Source organism: Lepidochelys kempii, chromosome 7 (genome assembly GCF_965140265.1).
Source record: "Lepidochelys kempii isolate rLepKem1 chromosome 7, rLepKem1.hap2, whole genome shotgun sequence".
Lineage (NCBI taxonomy): Eukaryota > Metazoa > Chordata > Testudines > Cheloniidae > Lepidochelys > Lepidochelys kempii.
In genome coordinates, this window is record NC_133262.1 from 124,629,515 (window position 1) to 124,644,651 (window position 15,137).

The window sequence follows — 15,137 nt, forward strand, 5'->3', positions numbered from 1 at the left end:
CACCAGGGGTTGGGACAGCTTCACAACAGCGCTCGCACCCCCTAAGCGATGTGTCTGTGTTGATCTCGTGTTTAAATGTCAGACCAGGCCTGACTTACACTCCATTGACACAAGTGAGGGTCAATCTGGTTCAAAACGCAGGTTTCAGTCGGGGCTGGCACTGGTGGAACTCACGCCATCAGTTTTACGTCCGTTTGTTACCCCAGTGCAAATCCCTTCACGTAGCCCGGCCTGGAGGGAGCCCCCTCTCCATGGGTCTGAATGACCTACAGGGAGAAGGGGGACCTGACGTTCCAGGGATTTCTAAGGTGGAAAAGCCCCCAGCTTTCAGGTCGTCTTTATAGATGATAAAGAAGCAAAGTACCTCTGCAAACCCAACGGTGTATTTAACCCGACGACTGCGCAGTGAGGCACATAAAAGTCAGGAAAAGCAGACACACCCGTCCAGTACAGCTGTACTATGAGGAGCTCGTGCCGTAGCCGCGGGAGCGTTCCCGGTGCAGGGCACTGGCAGGCCCAAAGAGCTGGCCCCGGAAAGGCAGGAACAGGTGGGATACGCGTTAAAAAACTGACCCGTCCCTCCTTCAGCTGGGCATCCAGCTGTGGGATCCTCGCCCTGGGGGAAGCTGCTGGGACTTGTGGAGCATCCTGCCCCGGCCGAGAGGTGCCCAGAGCCCAGCGGGGATTTTCCCATCTCTCTCTCTCTCCCAGAGGGACTCACAAATAGACTGGCCTTATAAACACTGACTTCCATGACATGGGCTCTGTGGAGCAGGATTCCCAGAGATCCCAGGAGGGAGGTTGAGAAGCCCCAGGACAAAGCGTGAGCTGAAGACTGGGTTTTGTCTGTTATGTGCTTGTCTGGAAAAACAAACCTACTTAATGGAGACCGGGCATGGCAGCGAGGGCTTGTTACGCTGGGGAGAAGCCCTGCCAGGCTGCATATGGTGCAGAACGTGGGAACTTCGGTCAGCCCCGATCCCAGAGGAGACGAGGTGGCTTTCTGGTGCCCAGTGAAGAGGGGGAAAAGAGAGGCAGGGTGCCGCAGAGCGACTTCTGACCACGAGGGGGTGCTCCCGTATTCCAGGGATAAAGAAGGGAACTCGGAGGGTGAACAGGGACACATCCTGGTCTAAACGATCCGCTACTCTGATCTCCTGCACAACACCACACACTCCCCTCTCCTGAGTGACGGAATGACAAGCCCCTTGACAGAGAGAAAAACAGACACGTGGTCCATAAAGCTGAGCCCAGGGCCGGAAGCCAAGAACTTTGGAGTTTAATTCTGGCCTCTGCCAGGCATTCAGCGCATGGCCTTAATCAAGTCACTTCACCTCTGTGCGCCACTTTTCCCACCCGTACATGGGACGATACCAGTCTGCCCAGTGCACACGAGGGAAGCCAGCATCGCCAGCCCAGGAGTTCCAACCTGTGAGTCAGGCCACACAAAATCATGAGATTTCTTTCAAAAACAATGAATTTGCAGGGCTTTTCATTTGCTTTCTAGTTTCTGAGCCTTTACGGTCACACTCAGGTCACAGCTTCAGGATGTCCTCCATTCCCACAAGGCCTAGAAATTTACTGTAACAAAAGCCAAAGTTTGCCCCGAATCTCCTGACTCCAAGAGCTGGGACTGAGAAAACCACCAAAAGTACCAGCCTCGGGATCAAATGAGGAAAGCTGACAACCACATGAAACTGACCCGCTCTGCAGGAGAGGCAGCAAAGTGACTCGCACAGAGCAAACAACCTAGAAAAAACAGCCAGAAGTCATTTGCTCCTCTACTCTCTCCACTCCAGGCCATGGTCTGTTGAACCGAGGACCCTAGGTTTGTCAAGTGCTTGGACTGGGAGAGGACACAGATCCAGGGAAGGGCAAGGGAGGAGAACAAAGATCAAACAGAAGAGGTTACAAATTTCCCACCCAGGCCCCAAATGCTGACTGGCGACAGCTGGCAGAGCAAAGAAAGTATCCCCAGCAGGGAGAGCCCGAATGTACGAACCCACAAGTCCAACGAGCAGGGCAGCTGCCGCTCTGGATCCCAGAGAGACACCCACTGATACTACAGGCCCAAGTCACAACAAGCAGACATAGGCAATGAGTCAACCCAAATATTGTGGGTTTCCCCCCCACCCAATAGATCTGTAGAGCTTTCCATCTACCAAGTCCTGCACAAATATTAAGCAACCCTCACACCTCCCTGCGAGGGAGTTAAGGATCTTCACCGATCTGTAGGCACCTCTCACTTCATTGCTGCACACAGGAGAGATTCAGAATTTCCCAGCAACAGTGACTAGAACTCGGGACTTCCTACTCCAAAGGGACCCGGGACTCTCCTTCAGCTACCTGCGGTACTGGGCACATGACACACAGCAAGGCAGGTGTCTCCATGCAGCAGAGTGCAGTCGTGACACAGGCGCCCTAGCTGGGTCATTGTGATGTTATCCCCATCTCACAGGTGCAGACCAGATGCAGGGCAACTCCCCCAAGGACACACGCTCAGGGGCTGAACCCAGATCTCCCAGTCCATGGCCTGACCCACAAGACAGCCTGCCTCCCTCACTCCGAAGGGAAGACGACAGACCCGTATCCCTGGGGTTCACAAGCTGTGGATCCACACTGCATTTCTCCTCACCCCCATTATTTTAATTCCCAATACACAGAGGGCCCTGGAGGGAAGCCTCTGGGGGCTGCCTGTGTTATTAGCCGGGCTCTAGACCAAGCCCTTGCCTACATACAAACCTGAGCCAGTTTAAAACCAGACCTTTAATGAAACCGGTGCAAGCAGGTGTGTAAATCAAGGCCCCAACGGCTTTGGCCCCAATCCCACCACCGCACCCTGGGGGCACCTGCACAGGGCAACATCCTGGGTTCTGACTGCAGCTATGGGGGCTTAATCTAAAACAGGTTTTTCCCAGGAACGACCCCAACTACACAGAAAGACCCCCGTTTCTTCGGAGTGGGGGCAGATTATAAAATAGCTTCGCTATTTTAAATTGGAAAACTAGCTACAGCGCCCCAGGCTCAGCCCCATACGCAGGGCACAGTCCCCCGGTAGAGCGGGTATCAGAGACGGCACTTATTACACAGGACAGAGGAACAAACATCCCAGCTCCCAGTAGAAGGCGCGAGAAGACAACTTATAAGAATCTGACAGGGGAAGTAGCATGAACCAGGTTCGGGAGCCAGATCCCCACGCAACTCTCACTTACCGTGGGACCCTGGGCAAGTCACTTAATCTCCTGTGCCTCAGTTTCCCATAATCACCTCTTTGTCTGTCTAGGCTGGGAGCTCTGCGGGGTAGACTCTTGCTCTTACTGGGTCTGTCTACACTGAGTGCAAGCCCCGGGTTAGTAGAGCTCGGGGGAGCAGACCCTGGCTTTGTTAACCTAGGCCGTGAGCGGCTCCCCTCCTATGTAACCCCAGGTGTGGAATTGTTGAGACCAGGCCCCAGCGTCTACCCAGCGTTATGGGTGGTTGGACTTGTCCCTGCATATCCCAGACTTCCCAGTGTCCTCCCAAAACGGGGCTGCTCTGGCCCTTTGTGCGCGGGAACACTGCCAGAGGACAAAGGAAGTCGGCCCAGGGCATTGTGGGACACTTTCGGCGAACTCCCAGAGCATGGGTCCAGTAGGACTGTGTCTGCACTGCAAAGCAACAGGGCTTGAACCCTGGGTCCCGGCTTGACTCAGGGTCAGACTCTCCACCCCCATGAGGCCCTGGGTCCGAGCCTGGGTTAGTGCAACTGGCGTCTAGGCGGAAGAGGGGTTAGGTTAGAGGCCGAGTTTGAACCCTGGGCTTACGCTGCAGTGTGGACGTGCCCACTGTGAGTAGGTACAGAGCCTTGCTCAGCTGGGGCCTCCACATGCTACTGTGAGAAGGAAGCCCCAGGTGGCATCCCAGGGAACACAGGCTCACCTCCCAGAAGGGTCATCTCCAACCTCCATCCATTTGCTACCCGTCGCGGGCCAATTGTTGGACTGGGGGTATGCCAGGAGAGACTGTCCGTGCCGCACCGCTCACGGGGAGCTTTCCCAAAGGGCGTGTTCTGCTATCAACATCACCCGTATTGCGGTACAGCCCCAGGGCCCCGACCACGGACCACGACCTCAGCGGGCCGGGCACTGGACAGACACAGAGCAAACAATCCCTGCCCCAGGGACTTTACAGCTGAAGCTGTGCCAGACAACTGGCCAACAGCCTGTCCCAGCCTGAGACCACTGCTTAGCATGCTGGCCAGTCCTTTCCCATCGTTTTCTTCTCCTCTCCAGTCTGTCTGCATCCAGCCGGTCTCTCTGGTGGTTGGAGCAGGAACCATCCTTCGGGGTCCTGCTCCATGACTCCAGCACCCAGACACTATGGCTAACACAATCAATACAGAGTTGGAGGGCAGGCTGTTAGAGGCGTTAGGTAACGTGTTCGAACAGTCCAGTGAACGCTCCAACACGCGCTAGCTGGCAAGCCGGGGGGCGGGGGTTCACATTCAACTCCACCTACTTAGCATGTGTGCGATGCTACACAATCTGCTCCACACTGGAGAGTTACAACGCTAGCCAGAATGGGTCAGCTAGCACCCAGTGGGATTCACCCGGAGTCCCACTCCCCTGCCATAGTGCAGCAGGTCTTCCCACCCCGACAGCTGCTCCGTGGGGGTGCCCCGGGCGAGATTGTTCAAGGAGCCCCCTGGGTCTGCGGAACCGTATCGAGGGCTGTCACAACGGTACTCGGATAGAACGCCACCAGCCTAACGCTCCCACGCGTGTTCATTTCACAGCAACAGATGTAGGATTACTATAATTTGTACCATGGTAGCACCAATGAGCCCCCATCCCGGAGCAGAACCCTACTTGCTGAACAGCCATAGAACAAAAAGACAGTCCCTGCCCCAGAGAGCTTCCAGTGTAACCGGAGAGCAGGATTTCCAGCTCAGTACGGAGTTTCTGGGGCTTGGCCTACACCGCCGGTGGGTCGCCGCACACCCCTTCCAGCCCTGGCCACGAACAGCAGAAGCCTCATCCCACATCAGGTCAATGCTTTGTCTATTTATTGTCATTAATTTGTACGGTGGTCGTGCCTGGGCCTCCTGCCATGTCTGATCTAGCCACTGGTCCATCTAGTCTGGGATCCTGCCTCGGACAGTGGATGCTTCAGAACCGAGAGTGAAACCCCTCTAAGGGAGGCTGCTACACTAACATGGCTCTGGGGCCAACAGGTGGACGGCACGAATCCTGGACCCGGGGTTTATATCCCTGACACATTGTACTTCATTGAAAGTCACTAGTGGGATGAGTTTGGGGTTCTCAGTCTAGTCCCTGTGGACACTGGCCTGCCCTATTGCAACACCTGCCCCATCCCCGCTCACACATGGAGAATGGGGGAGCCCTCTACCAAAGGGGGGGGGGACAGCGGGGCCCTGGCAAAGCCACAGGGAGCGCGGGAGCGGAGTAGCAAAGGGGGCAGCCGGCCAGGAGGAAAGGGCCGGGAGGGGTACGGGCGTGGGATAGCAGCCGGGGGTACAGCAGATGGGGGCAGAGCGGGCCAGCCCTTGTCCCCACACCGGGCCGGGGGGCTGCTGTCAGTCCCTCTCCCCTGAGCCCTAAAATTCACTCCCGAATTTAAACCAGAAACACAAAGACGGGGGAGGGAGCCGTGGATGCCCCCCCCCCCCGGCCCAGGCAGGGGGCTCAGCACAGAGAAACCCCAGACAACAGCCATTGTCCCGCCGCCAAACTTTGCAGAACTGACGGGGGGGGGCGGGGAGGGGGGTCCCGGGGCCCAGGAACACGGAGCAGGTCGGGGCGTGCGGGGGGGTCCCCGGCACATGGACCCCCCCCCGCCGACCTAGCGGCGGATCCGCGCCGCGGAGGGGTTCCCCGGTTCGGGGGGGGGGGGCGCCCCCGGCCCCTTCTGCCCGGCTCGGGCCCCCCAAAGGCCGCACCCCCCCGCCCCGACTTACCCGGGAGAAGAGCCGGGCTCCCGCCGGGGGCGAGCCGAGGGACCGGGGAGACACGCAGCGCGCCCCGGCCCCGGGCCCATCGGCGGCCCAGGGGCCCGCGCCGCCGCCGCCGGGCTGCCCACGGGGGGCCGCGGGCGCGAGTGGGGCCGGCCGCGTGGGGCGCCGCGCCGAGCGGCCCCTTCCTTTGTTCGCGACCCTGCCCCGGAACAATGGCTGCGGCGCGGCTCGCCCGCCAGGCCCTCGGCGCGGGGATGGAGCCGCCCCCGAGCTCCGCACACGCCGCCGCCGCCCCGCCTCCCCCCGCGCCGCACGGGGAGACAAAGGGCAGAGCCCGCCCCGGGGCGGGGGCCCCCCCGGGCTCGGACCCGCCCCGACGCACCCTCGCCGCCGGGGCGCAGCGGGGGGCTCCTGCCGGGCGGGTGCGGCACGGCCCCGGGGCAGGCGGCTGGCTTACCGCACCCCCGCACCCCCGCCCCGAAAAAAAATCACAAGGGTTTTCCAAAATCCGGCACGGGGGGGGGGTTACCAGTCCCGAGCCGCGGGGCAGCGCAACTCGCAGGGCTGGCACCTTCCTTGCTCGCTTCTCTTTCAAGGCCCGCGGAGGGTCTCCCCCAAGTCCCCTGCCTCCAGGAGCTCGGGCTTTCAGCCGCACGCAGACTTGGCGGGGTTCCGGCCTGGGAGCCACGGCTCCTGCTGAACTCGGGCCGGGGCCGGGGCCAGCCAGGGCTCAGACTGGGAAATTCCAAGGATTCTCTGTTTCGGGTAGCCCCAGTGATGTGCCAGGTGCTTCCCCTCCAGGTGGAAATAAGCTGCCCTGTCATACCACTGAGCCTGCATCCCCCGGGGCCGGGGAGTGGCACCCACGTAAGGGTATCTGTTTAAATTGGTACAAAACCAGTTTGCTGCCCAGCCCGAAGGGGAGAGGAGCAGGGAGCTGGCCCGGCATAACTAGAATCACAGGGAAAGTGAGCTGTAGCTCACGAAAGCTGATGCTCAAATAAATGGGTTAGTCTCTAAGGTGCCACAAGTCCTCCTTTTCTTTTTGCGAATACAGACTAACACGGCTGTTACTCTGAAACAGGGAAAGTGGGTCTTCAGGAGGAGAAGGCAGGAGCCTGGTGTACGGGCCCAGGGAGGGCACACCATGCATAGGGGGCTGCATGAAAGGAGGGTCTGGCTTCATGGCTCGCGCCCAGCGCCCCTCAACTGCTATAAAACCAGAGCAGTCGCATTTAAATAAATAAATAAAGTAAGGGCTTTCAGAGGCTTTTCTGAGATGCGGTGGTTTGGGAATTGAATAGAAAAGGCCTTGAGAAAATAACAATCAATCTGATCACATACTAACCGGCACATGCTGCCTGGAGCTCTGGGACAAAGCTGGTGCCAAGGCTGATGGAAGGATCGGGGTGGGAGAGGAGTAGCCCCTTTAATCTGTGGATTTTTAACACGGGAGGGGCCTGGGCTGTGAAATTCAGAGCCGGACTCCCCCAGGCGCAGGGATGTCTAGGCCAGGTGGTTATAACAAGAGTGACAAGCCGAGAGCAAGCTTGGGCTCCCCACCTTGTGCAGGCCCATGGGCCCGACCCATTGCTGTTGGTCCCTGGAAGACCCACTCATGAACCTGAATTTCCTGCTCTGTGCAGGAGCTCAGATGAGTGGACCATGCTGATCCCTTCCCCTCTCCATCCTGCTCCTGCAGCTGCCTCCGCTTCTGTCCCGCTCCACACACCAAGAGGGGCAGGAGCGGCTGGGCTGCAGAGATGCAGCGCTAGGAAAGAGCAGTCTCCAAAGGAACCGCCCCGTTCACTTCCTAACCCTATTTTGTGTCAGCCAAGTCAGTTTGGTTGCACGTGGCAGTTTTACACGGTTAGAAGCAGCTGCCATTTTGTGAGGCAGGGCAGATGTGGTATAATCCAGAGGAGACGCACACACTATGCTCTCTCCTGGAGACTTGGCTTTTGTTCTCTCTTCTTTTCCCCTCAACTAAATGGAAGAGTCATTCATAGCGGGCTGCTCTGGAAAACAAACAGACACAGCCAGACCCTGAGCATTTAAAAAAAAATCAACTCCGACACTAAAAATCATAATATTAGCTTAGAAATCATTATTTTAGAAGTAACGTGTTTTGCGTCTTTTCTTTGCCTTTGAGGTTCTGAGCATTTAGGGGTCTTTATTACAAGCTCTTCTCTGCAACCATGAGGGCTAGGAACTTACTTCTAAAAAAGAAGGACAACTAAGGTTCTCACATCACAACATGACTCCTCATTTCTCTGGGTGTTTGCACTAAGCAGGGACACCGGCTGCATGAAGTGGCCAGTGGTCTCGTTTGTCCTTGCACCATATAACCCCTCCCCGCAGCAAACCTGTTTCTGACAAAGCCGCCATCACACCCAGCACACCTGCCAAGCATGGCTACGCTGGGGTATTCTGGGGCACCTCTCCCATCGCGCCCTGTGCAGGAGCGGGGCCAAGCACTGAATGGAGAGAGGGAGCGAGGAACGGGGACGGGGGACAGAAATGCAGCAACTAAATGCGTCTAGCTGCCTGCACATATTAAAGAGAAGCCACTGTCCATGGTGACAGAGCTCAGGACCCCCGCACCGTGCGCGACAGCCAACTGATACAACCCAGGCCTGGGAACTGCTGCTCCGGGGCGATAAGAGACTCCCGCCCCCGCGGTGACATGCCTGCAGCCGGGCTGGGCGAGGCAGGGGAGCGAGTCAGTGTGGTGAAGACAGCTGCACACTAAGCGCAGCTGGCCGGGAAAGGGTGGTGGGTTCTTCCCCCCATAGAAAATTATAATTCTTTTATTAGTTCATTTTTTGTCTTAGATTTTTTCATCAGAAAACTGCATCTTTTCCTGCTTTCCGCAACCAGAAACCACCTTTTTTTCCAATTTGAAATTTTATAAAGTTGGTTTTCAGTTTCTAAAACCCCAAATATTTCCAGTTTCTTGCAAACATCCCCCTCCGCCCCCCCTTTTTTTTTTTTTTTTGCAATGGGAGTTTTCATGAAAATCTCCATTTGGTCAAGAAGCCAATTTTGTTTCAAAAACAAACATTTGAAGGGAAATTTTTCAGCCACCCCAGTGCTCGGCTGGGTCATGACGCCAGGGATGGGGCTCAGCGAATGGGAGCTCTGCGTGCAGTACCGTATTCTGGCGCGTGGTACCATGAGACCCCATCCCGGGCTCTCAGCCTCGCCCAGGGCCATGCCGAGCCAGGCGGTTTACAGTCTAGAAGGCCAGGTCCCTGCCCCACGGAGCTGGCAGCCCAGACGGGTGAGGTGTGGGCAGGACAACATGCCATCCCTGGGGTTGAGCATGTGTTTTGCTAACGTCACATGTACTGCTCTGAGTCTCTCCCCCCCCCCCAGCTCCCCACATCTGTACTGCTGCTACTTCATGGAGGGGGGATGCCAGCACAGCGGGAGGCTGTTAACACATCTGTCTGTCTGTCTGTCTACGGTACTTCAGGCGCGCCCATCACTGCAGCGTTGTCCCCGTCGTGCAATGCAGGTGGTAGGAGACAGCAACCCTCCAGTGGAATGCACGCGCACAAACAAACCCCCTATCGCACACCAACAATCCTGCTGTTGCACACACACGCCCTGATGTTATCAGCTTCACCCGGCTCCATGTGTTATGTCAGGGCCACCAGCTGGGCTGACACCAAGGCCCTCCGGACCGGAAACATGAGTCTGCATAGCCGGAGATCCACGCCTGGGGCCAGAACACCCCCCATGCTCAACCCTCTGACCCCACCATCCTTCTGAACTGTGGGCAATAGGGTCCCTCCTCCCCCGAGAGGCTGGGGCGGCAGCATCGGGGCGCCGTGTCCTTCCAGGAACGGTAACGGGTGCCATTCCCGTAGGAAGCAAATGGGGTCCCTTCTCTTCCGCAGGGAGGCAGCAGTGAGGGACCCCAGTACTTACACCACGGGGCGGTGGGTGTGGGGCAGGCTCCCTCTCTACACCTTTCCCAGGAGCTATCATGTTTTATTCAGCCCCCCCGCCAACAATATCTTCCCCCTTCACCTAGGCCTGCACGTGGGTATGCGGTCCTGTGCCACACACGCATGCGAGCACACACAGACACACGCGCCAGCATGCTGCGGCACCTCACACTTCTCTGTCCACTCATGTTCCTCCCCGCCCTGAGGCAGGTGCAGAACACCACGTGATCCCATGCGTGCGGACGCAGCTCCGACACGCTGCCCCGGCAAGTAACACATCTCTGCTGTGGTACCCACAGGAGACGCACGGCTCAGCCCACGGTGCAGGCTGGGGTGCTCGATGCATCCTCACCATCCTGTCTCTGGCTGCGCTGCAATTAACCCCCCGTGGCCAGCCAGGCCAGCTGACTTGAGTTCGCAGGGATTGGGCAGTGGGGCTGCCATGGTGGTTTCATGGCAGTGTAGACGTAGCCACAAGCCCCACTCCCACAAAGCCAGTGATACTCCTCACATGGGGTCAGGGCCCCAAGGTCAGCCGCGACAGGGCTAACCCCTCTCCTAGGGGCCATCCAGGACCACCCCTCTGGCACAGCCACCCCGTAACCATCCCACAGAGCCCCAGGTGGGGGAAACCCCATGCCGAGCCTTCCCGCGCTGGAGCAAGCCAATAAGCAGAGTCAGCATGGGGAACTCCCTGCAAGGGGCTGGAGCATGCCATCTTCCAGCAGACCTCAGCCAGGGCAGGGGGGACCCATGTGGCCCTGCCCTCACCCTGCTGGTCCCCCCCCTTTGGGAAGCTGGCAGCCCCCGCATGCCCGTGCTCCTAGGCTGTGCCTGGTCTTCTGTGCCCTCCCTACACGCCGGGCATGGCCAGCCACCGTCTACCTGGTGCACAGCATATAGATCAGGATGATCTATAGCTCGCCAGGCCCCCTGCAGGCAACTCAAGGCTCTGCCGCTCAGACCAGCTGCCTCTGCGTGCACCGGTGTGTGCGCACGTGGAAGTGCACACGTGTGTAAAACCACACACTGCCACCAACAGACCAAAAGGGCTGTTACACGTAAATCAGGTCTGCTGCAGCGCCCACGCACCAAGCAACCGACGGGCCTGGGCACCGAAAGCTACAGAAATGCAGCACGGCCCAGCAGACAAAGCACTAGCCTGCGGCTCAAGAGATCTGGCTGCTGTTCCTGACTTTGCCACCGCCCTGCTGGGTGACCCTGGCCAAGTTGCTTCCCCGCTCTGTGCCTCAGTTTCCCCTCTGTCCCCACCCTTTGTCTACGTTGCCTATTTAGCTAGCAAGCTTCTTAGGGCAGGGCCTGTCTCTCTCTATCTCTGCATCTGTGCGATGCCCAGCACACTGGGGCCCTGATCTTCACAGCTACACACTTCCACAGCACACATACATAGTAACAACAATGGGTAGGGGAAGGCAGATAAGTATTCGAACACGTTCAGATGGTGCCTGAAATGAAATGTGTGTCTGTTCATCCTCCTGTGTTTAAATGCTCTTTGTGCTAAGTGGGGATGCCGACGCAGACACCTGAGCTCACCCGCAGCTTGGCTGCTGTTGTATTTTCAAATACTGCAAAATTGGGCAATTTTCCCCCTTATAAGATCCAGCAGGGCACCAGATATTCCAGCGCCCGCGTGACAGTCACAGGGCGCAGAGACGTGCACGGCCCACGCATGAGTGTTTGCACATCGAACGCTTGAAGGCCGGTACCCCAGGACACCCAGAGGGAGGACATCCCTGTGATTCCCCCAAAGACTCAGCCGGCGGCTCACGTGGTCCTGCCCCACTCTGACGACAGCGGGTCCACGTGGCTGCAGCAGCCCCAGCTGTTTATGGTTACCACAGAGTTAATAATTAAATAGGTGCTGGCTGGAGAGGGAAGGCTGGGATGCAGCTGGGGAGGGGCAGGTCCATTCCCTCCCTCCTGAGGCGTTGGGGCCCCTTCTTGCATTTACGGGGTGCAGCCCAGCAGGGCCCCTTCACCCTGAATCCCCACATCTCTGGGGTCCTGATCCTATTTCTGTCTGCTGTCCCCCAGGTGCCTCCACAAACTGGCTCTGCCCCGTGTGTTCTGGGTGTGCGGGGGAGGGGAGAAGGATCTCTGAGCCGCTCGGCAGTGCGGGGGGCTTATGGCTACTGAGCAGCCCAAGTGGCACCCAGGCCCCATGCTGCAGGCAGGGTCTTGGGCTGTGAGACAGGCAGCAGCTGGCAGGGGCCTGTCGCATGCGCCGGCCCAGGGCAGGCCCAATGGAACACGTCAGGTGGGAAATCAGAGGCACCGAGGGTGGCTGGGGGGACTCCCGCCTGTTTCCAATCCCAAGGCCAGGGTGTAACAGCCCTGGGAAGCGAATGCCTCTGCGAATCTCCACCGCTCCCTAGCCCTGTCCCAGAAGGGCCCTGCTCTTGTGGGGTCTCCTTGGCCTTGCCAGCGAGCAGCAGCCTCAGACACGGGGTTCTTGTGATCTGGTAGGAATTGAGCTGAGATCCACCAAACTCACTGCACACGGGGCCCGGCTCCGCCAGCCAGCGAGCAGCACCTCTCTGGCACTGCTGGGCGGGGAACGGAGAGCCCAAGACACAGGGCTCCAGAGCACAACAGCGGCCCCCCGAGGCAGGCAGGCCCCCAGGCTCGGACTCACTGGGGCCACAGGTCAGGAGGCGGATTACAAAATCTGACCCTGTTGTCTGGTGCAGACTGTGTCTTCAAGCCCAGGGAATCCTGGGTGGCACTCGTTCCCAGGGGGCTGCTCCCGCTCACAGCCAGACCTGAGGGGGCTGCCCCCAACAGCAGGGGATCCCCTCATCCAATGGAGTCCTGCCAGCCCCCTGACCTCTGTTCTGCTGCACCCTGCCAGGCAGAGCAAAGCCAGCTCTGTCCAGGTCCTGCCCTGCAGCCCCCTGCTATTCCAGCTCCGGATCCCCCAGGAGGAGCTGGACACATCCCCTGCACGCAGCACCCTCTCCCCTCACACACCAGCCATTTGCAAGCACAGATCATGGCAGCTGCCACCACCAGGGCAGGGCTGAGTTCCCAGGCTACAACCATGGCCCACACTTCACTGCTGGCCTGAGCTAGATGTGAGCCAGCCTTCCCGAGGGGACAGGGCAGCCCGGCAGGTGTCGCCCTGCAGAGCCCCCGCCCTGGGGACAGCCCCGGGGCCAGGGAGTGGAGAACAAACTCCCATCCAGCAGACCCCGGGGGGGCCAGTGAGGGGGAGTACAGACACCCACCTAGGAGCTGGCCCATCCCCCTGCAGCTAGCCCTCTTGCCCCTCCAATGGGCCACGCCCCATAGAGTATGGGGCGCCCCCCCTCACACCTCGCTCAGGGCTCATCTCACAGGGAGTAACCACCTATCACAGGTATATGACACTTCTCAGGCTGAAGCCCTTCACAATCTCTACACACGCAGCACTGCTGAAATGCAGCCACCTCTGGGGTGGAGCACAGCAAGCAGCTGCCGCCAGCAGGCTGCACGAGTGGGGATATTCTGATCAAGGAAAAGCCCTGCTCCTCCCAAAAGGTGCTGCCAGGATCTTCCAGCCCCAGGTAGAGCAGACAGGGCTTTGGTTTATAAGGTCTTGACCCACACAGCAAAACCCTGGACACCAGCCTGCACCAGGCACAGTCCTTGTGCTGGAATGTCAGTAGCTGACCACTGTGTAATGCCAGCTGAGTGTGACTCCGTCCCAGCCCCCTGGCCAGCTCCTGCAAGGCTAAGAACTGGTGGCTCATGACTGGCCACAGGGGTTGGAGCACCAGGTCTCTGGTGTGTGGGGCCGAAGGGGCCCCCTCGGGCGGGGAGCTGCACAGACGGAGCCGAGCCCCGGCCTCTGCCCCCCACAGTGGAATACAGCAATCAAAGGCCTTGCGTCCTTGCTGGTACAGGGCGGGGAAAGTGAGGGAGCCTGGCGGAGAGCTCAGCCTGGGACTCCAGGGACACCAGCTACTCCAAAGCCTGAAACTTTGGATTCCCAGCAGTCCCCTGCAGCCATTAAGGCAAGTAAATTAATACGGGAAAATACCCCACCCAGAGCATTACACTCCATCAGTGCCTGATGGTTGCTTTCCCTGCCTCGTCTCTAAACACAGGCCTGGGGATTTATCGATCGAGTCCCAGAACATTACCATCATGAAACTCCTTTGGCTGAACTAGAGAATTCGGCCCCACCCTCCGATCATTCCACCAGCCCCCAGCACCAAAACGCCCCTTCCAATGGGACTGGCCAGGAGTGCATGCCCCCTGCAGCCAGGCACAGACCCACTCACAGTGACCAGCCCGTCTACCACCACCAGGATCAAGGAGCCTAGGAACGAAGCTGCCACGGGCCCGGGGCAAGCGCCAGCCGGGACAGGGTTCAGCACCGTACTGCCCAGCACCCCAGGGCTCCCTCGCTGCGCAGCTCCCCTGCACCCAGTGCAAGGTGTCTGGTGTTCAAAGTCTCCACAGGGCAGGCCCTGGCTCTGCTGAGACGCCCCGTCCTCCCGCGCTATGCGCGCACAACCTCCTGCCACAGCTGTCCCCCACTGGGCCAGCGACACAATCAACTGTCAGGAAAGGTTCGTGAGCGTGGGAGACAGAACTGTCCCAGGCACCAGGGACTATGGAACTCACTGCCACAAGAGAGAGGAGAGACTGGGCGTCACGACGCTCAGAGCTGGGACTGAGATTCTTCACACGCACACACCCCGCAGAGACACACAACACATGGCACAGGCACACACGGACATGCAACACACAAACCTCACTCTCATTCAAGTTAAAAAAATCTAACTATCCCCATGACTCCTCCGAGCAGAGAGCGATTGCTCTGTCAGGAGGGGGCTCAGATACTGCAGGGCCTGGGATCACATAATGCACCTAGACAAACAGGTCGCTGGAAGCCACCCCGGCAGGCAAAGCACATTGGGCTCACCAAGCTGCCAGAATTCTTGGAGAGTGTCAACAAGCACGTGGACAAGGGGGATCCAGTGGTGATAGTGTACTTAGATTTTCAGAAAGTCTTTGACAAGGTCACTCACCAAAGGCTCTTAAAAGCAAAGTAAGCGGTCATGGGATAAGAGGGAAGGTCCCTCTCATGGATCAGTGACTGGTCAAAGGGTTGGAATAAACAGGCTTCTCAGTGGAGAGAGGTAAGTAGCGGGGTCCCCCAAGGATCTGTACTGGGGCCAGCACTGTTCATCATGTTCATAAACAATTGGGGAAAAGGG

General features: G+C 58.6%; 1 protein-coding gene across 3 annotated transcripts in view; it reads right to left on the bottom strand.

Annotated features, from left to right (window-relative positions):
- LDB1 (LIM domain binding 1) overlaps positions 1-15,137 on the bottom strand; it is a 47,940-nt gene that overhangs the window by 17,008 nt on the left and 15,795 nt on the right. Inside the window, exon 1 of one of the 3 annotated variants that reach the window (XM_073354588.1) lies at positions 5,957-6,048. The exons of the other annotated variants lie outside the window; for them this stretch is intronic. The gene's annotated coding sequence lies outside the window, so the exon portion shown is untranslated. Of the gene's footprint in view, positions 1-5,956; positions 6,049-15,137 lie in introns of those variants that run through there. 3 annotated transcript variants of the gene reach the window in all.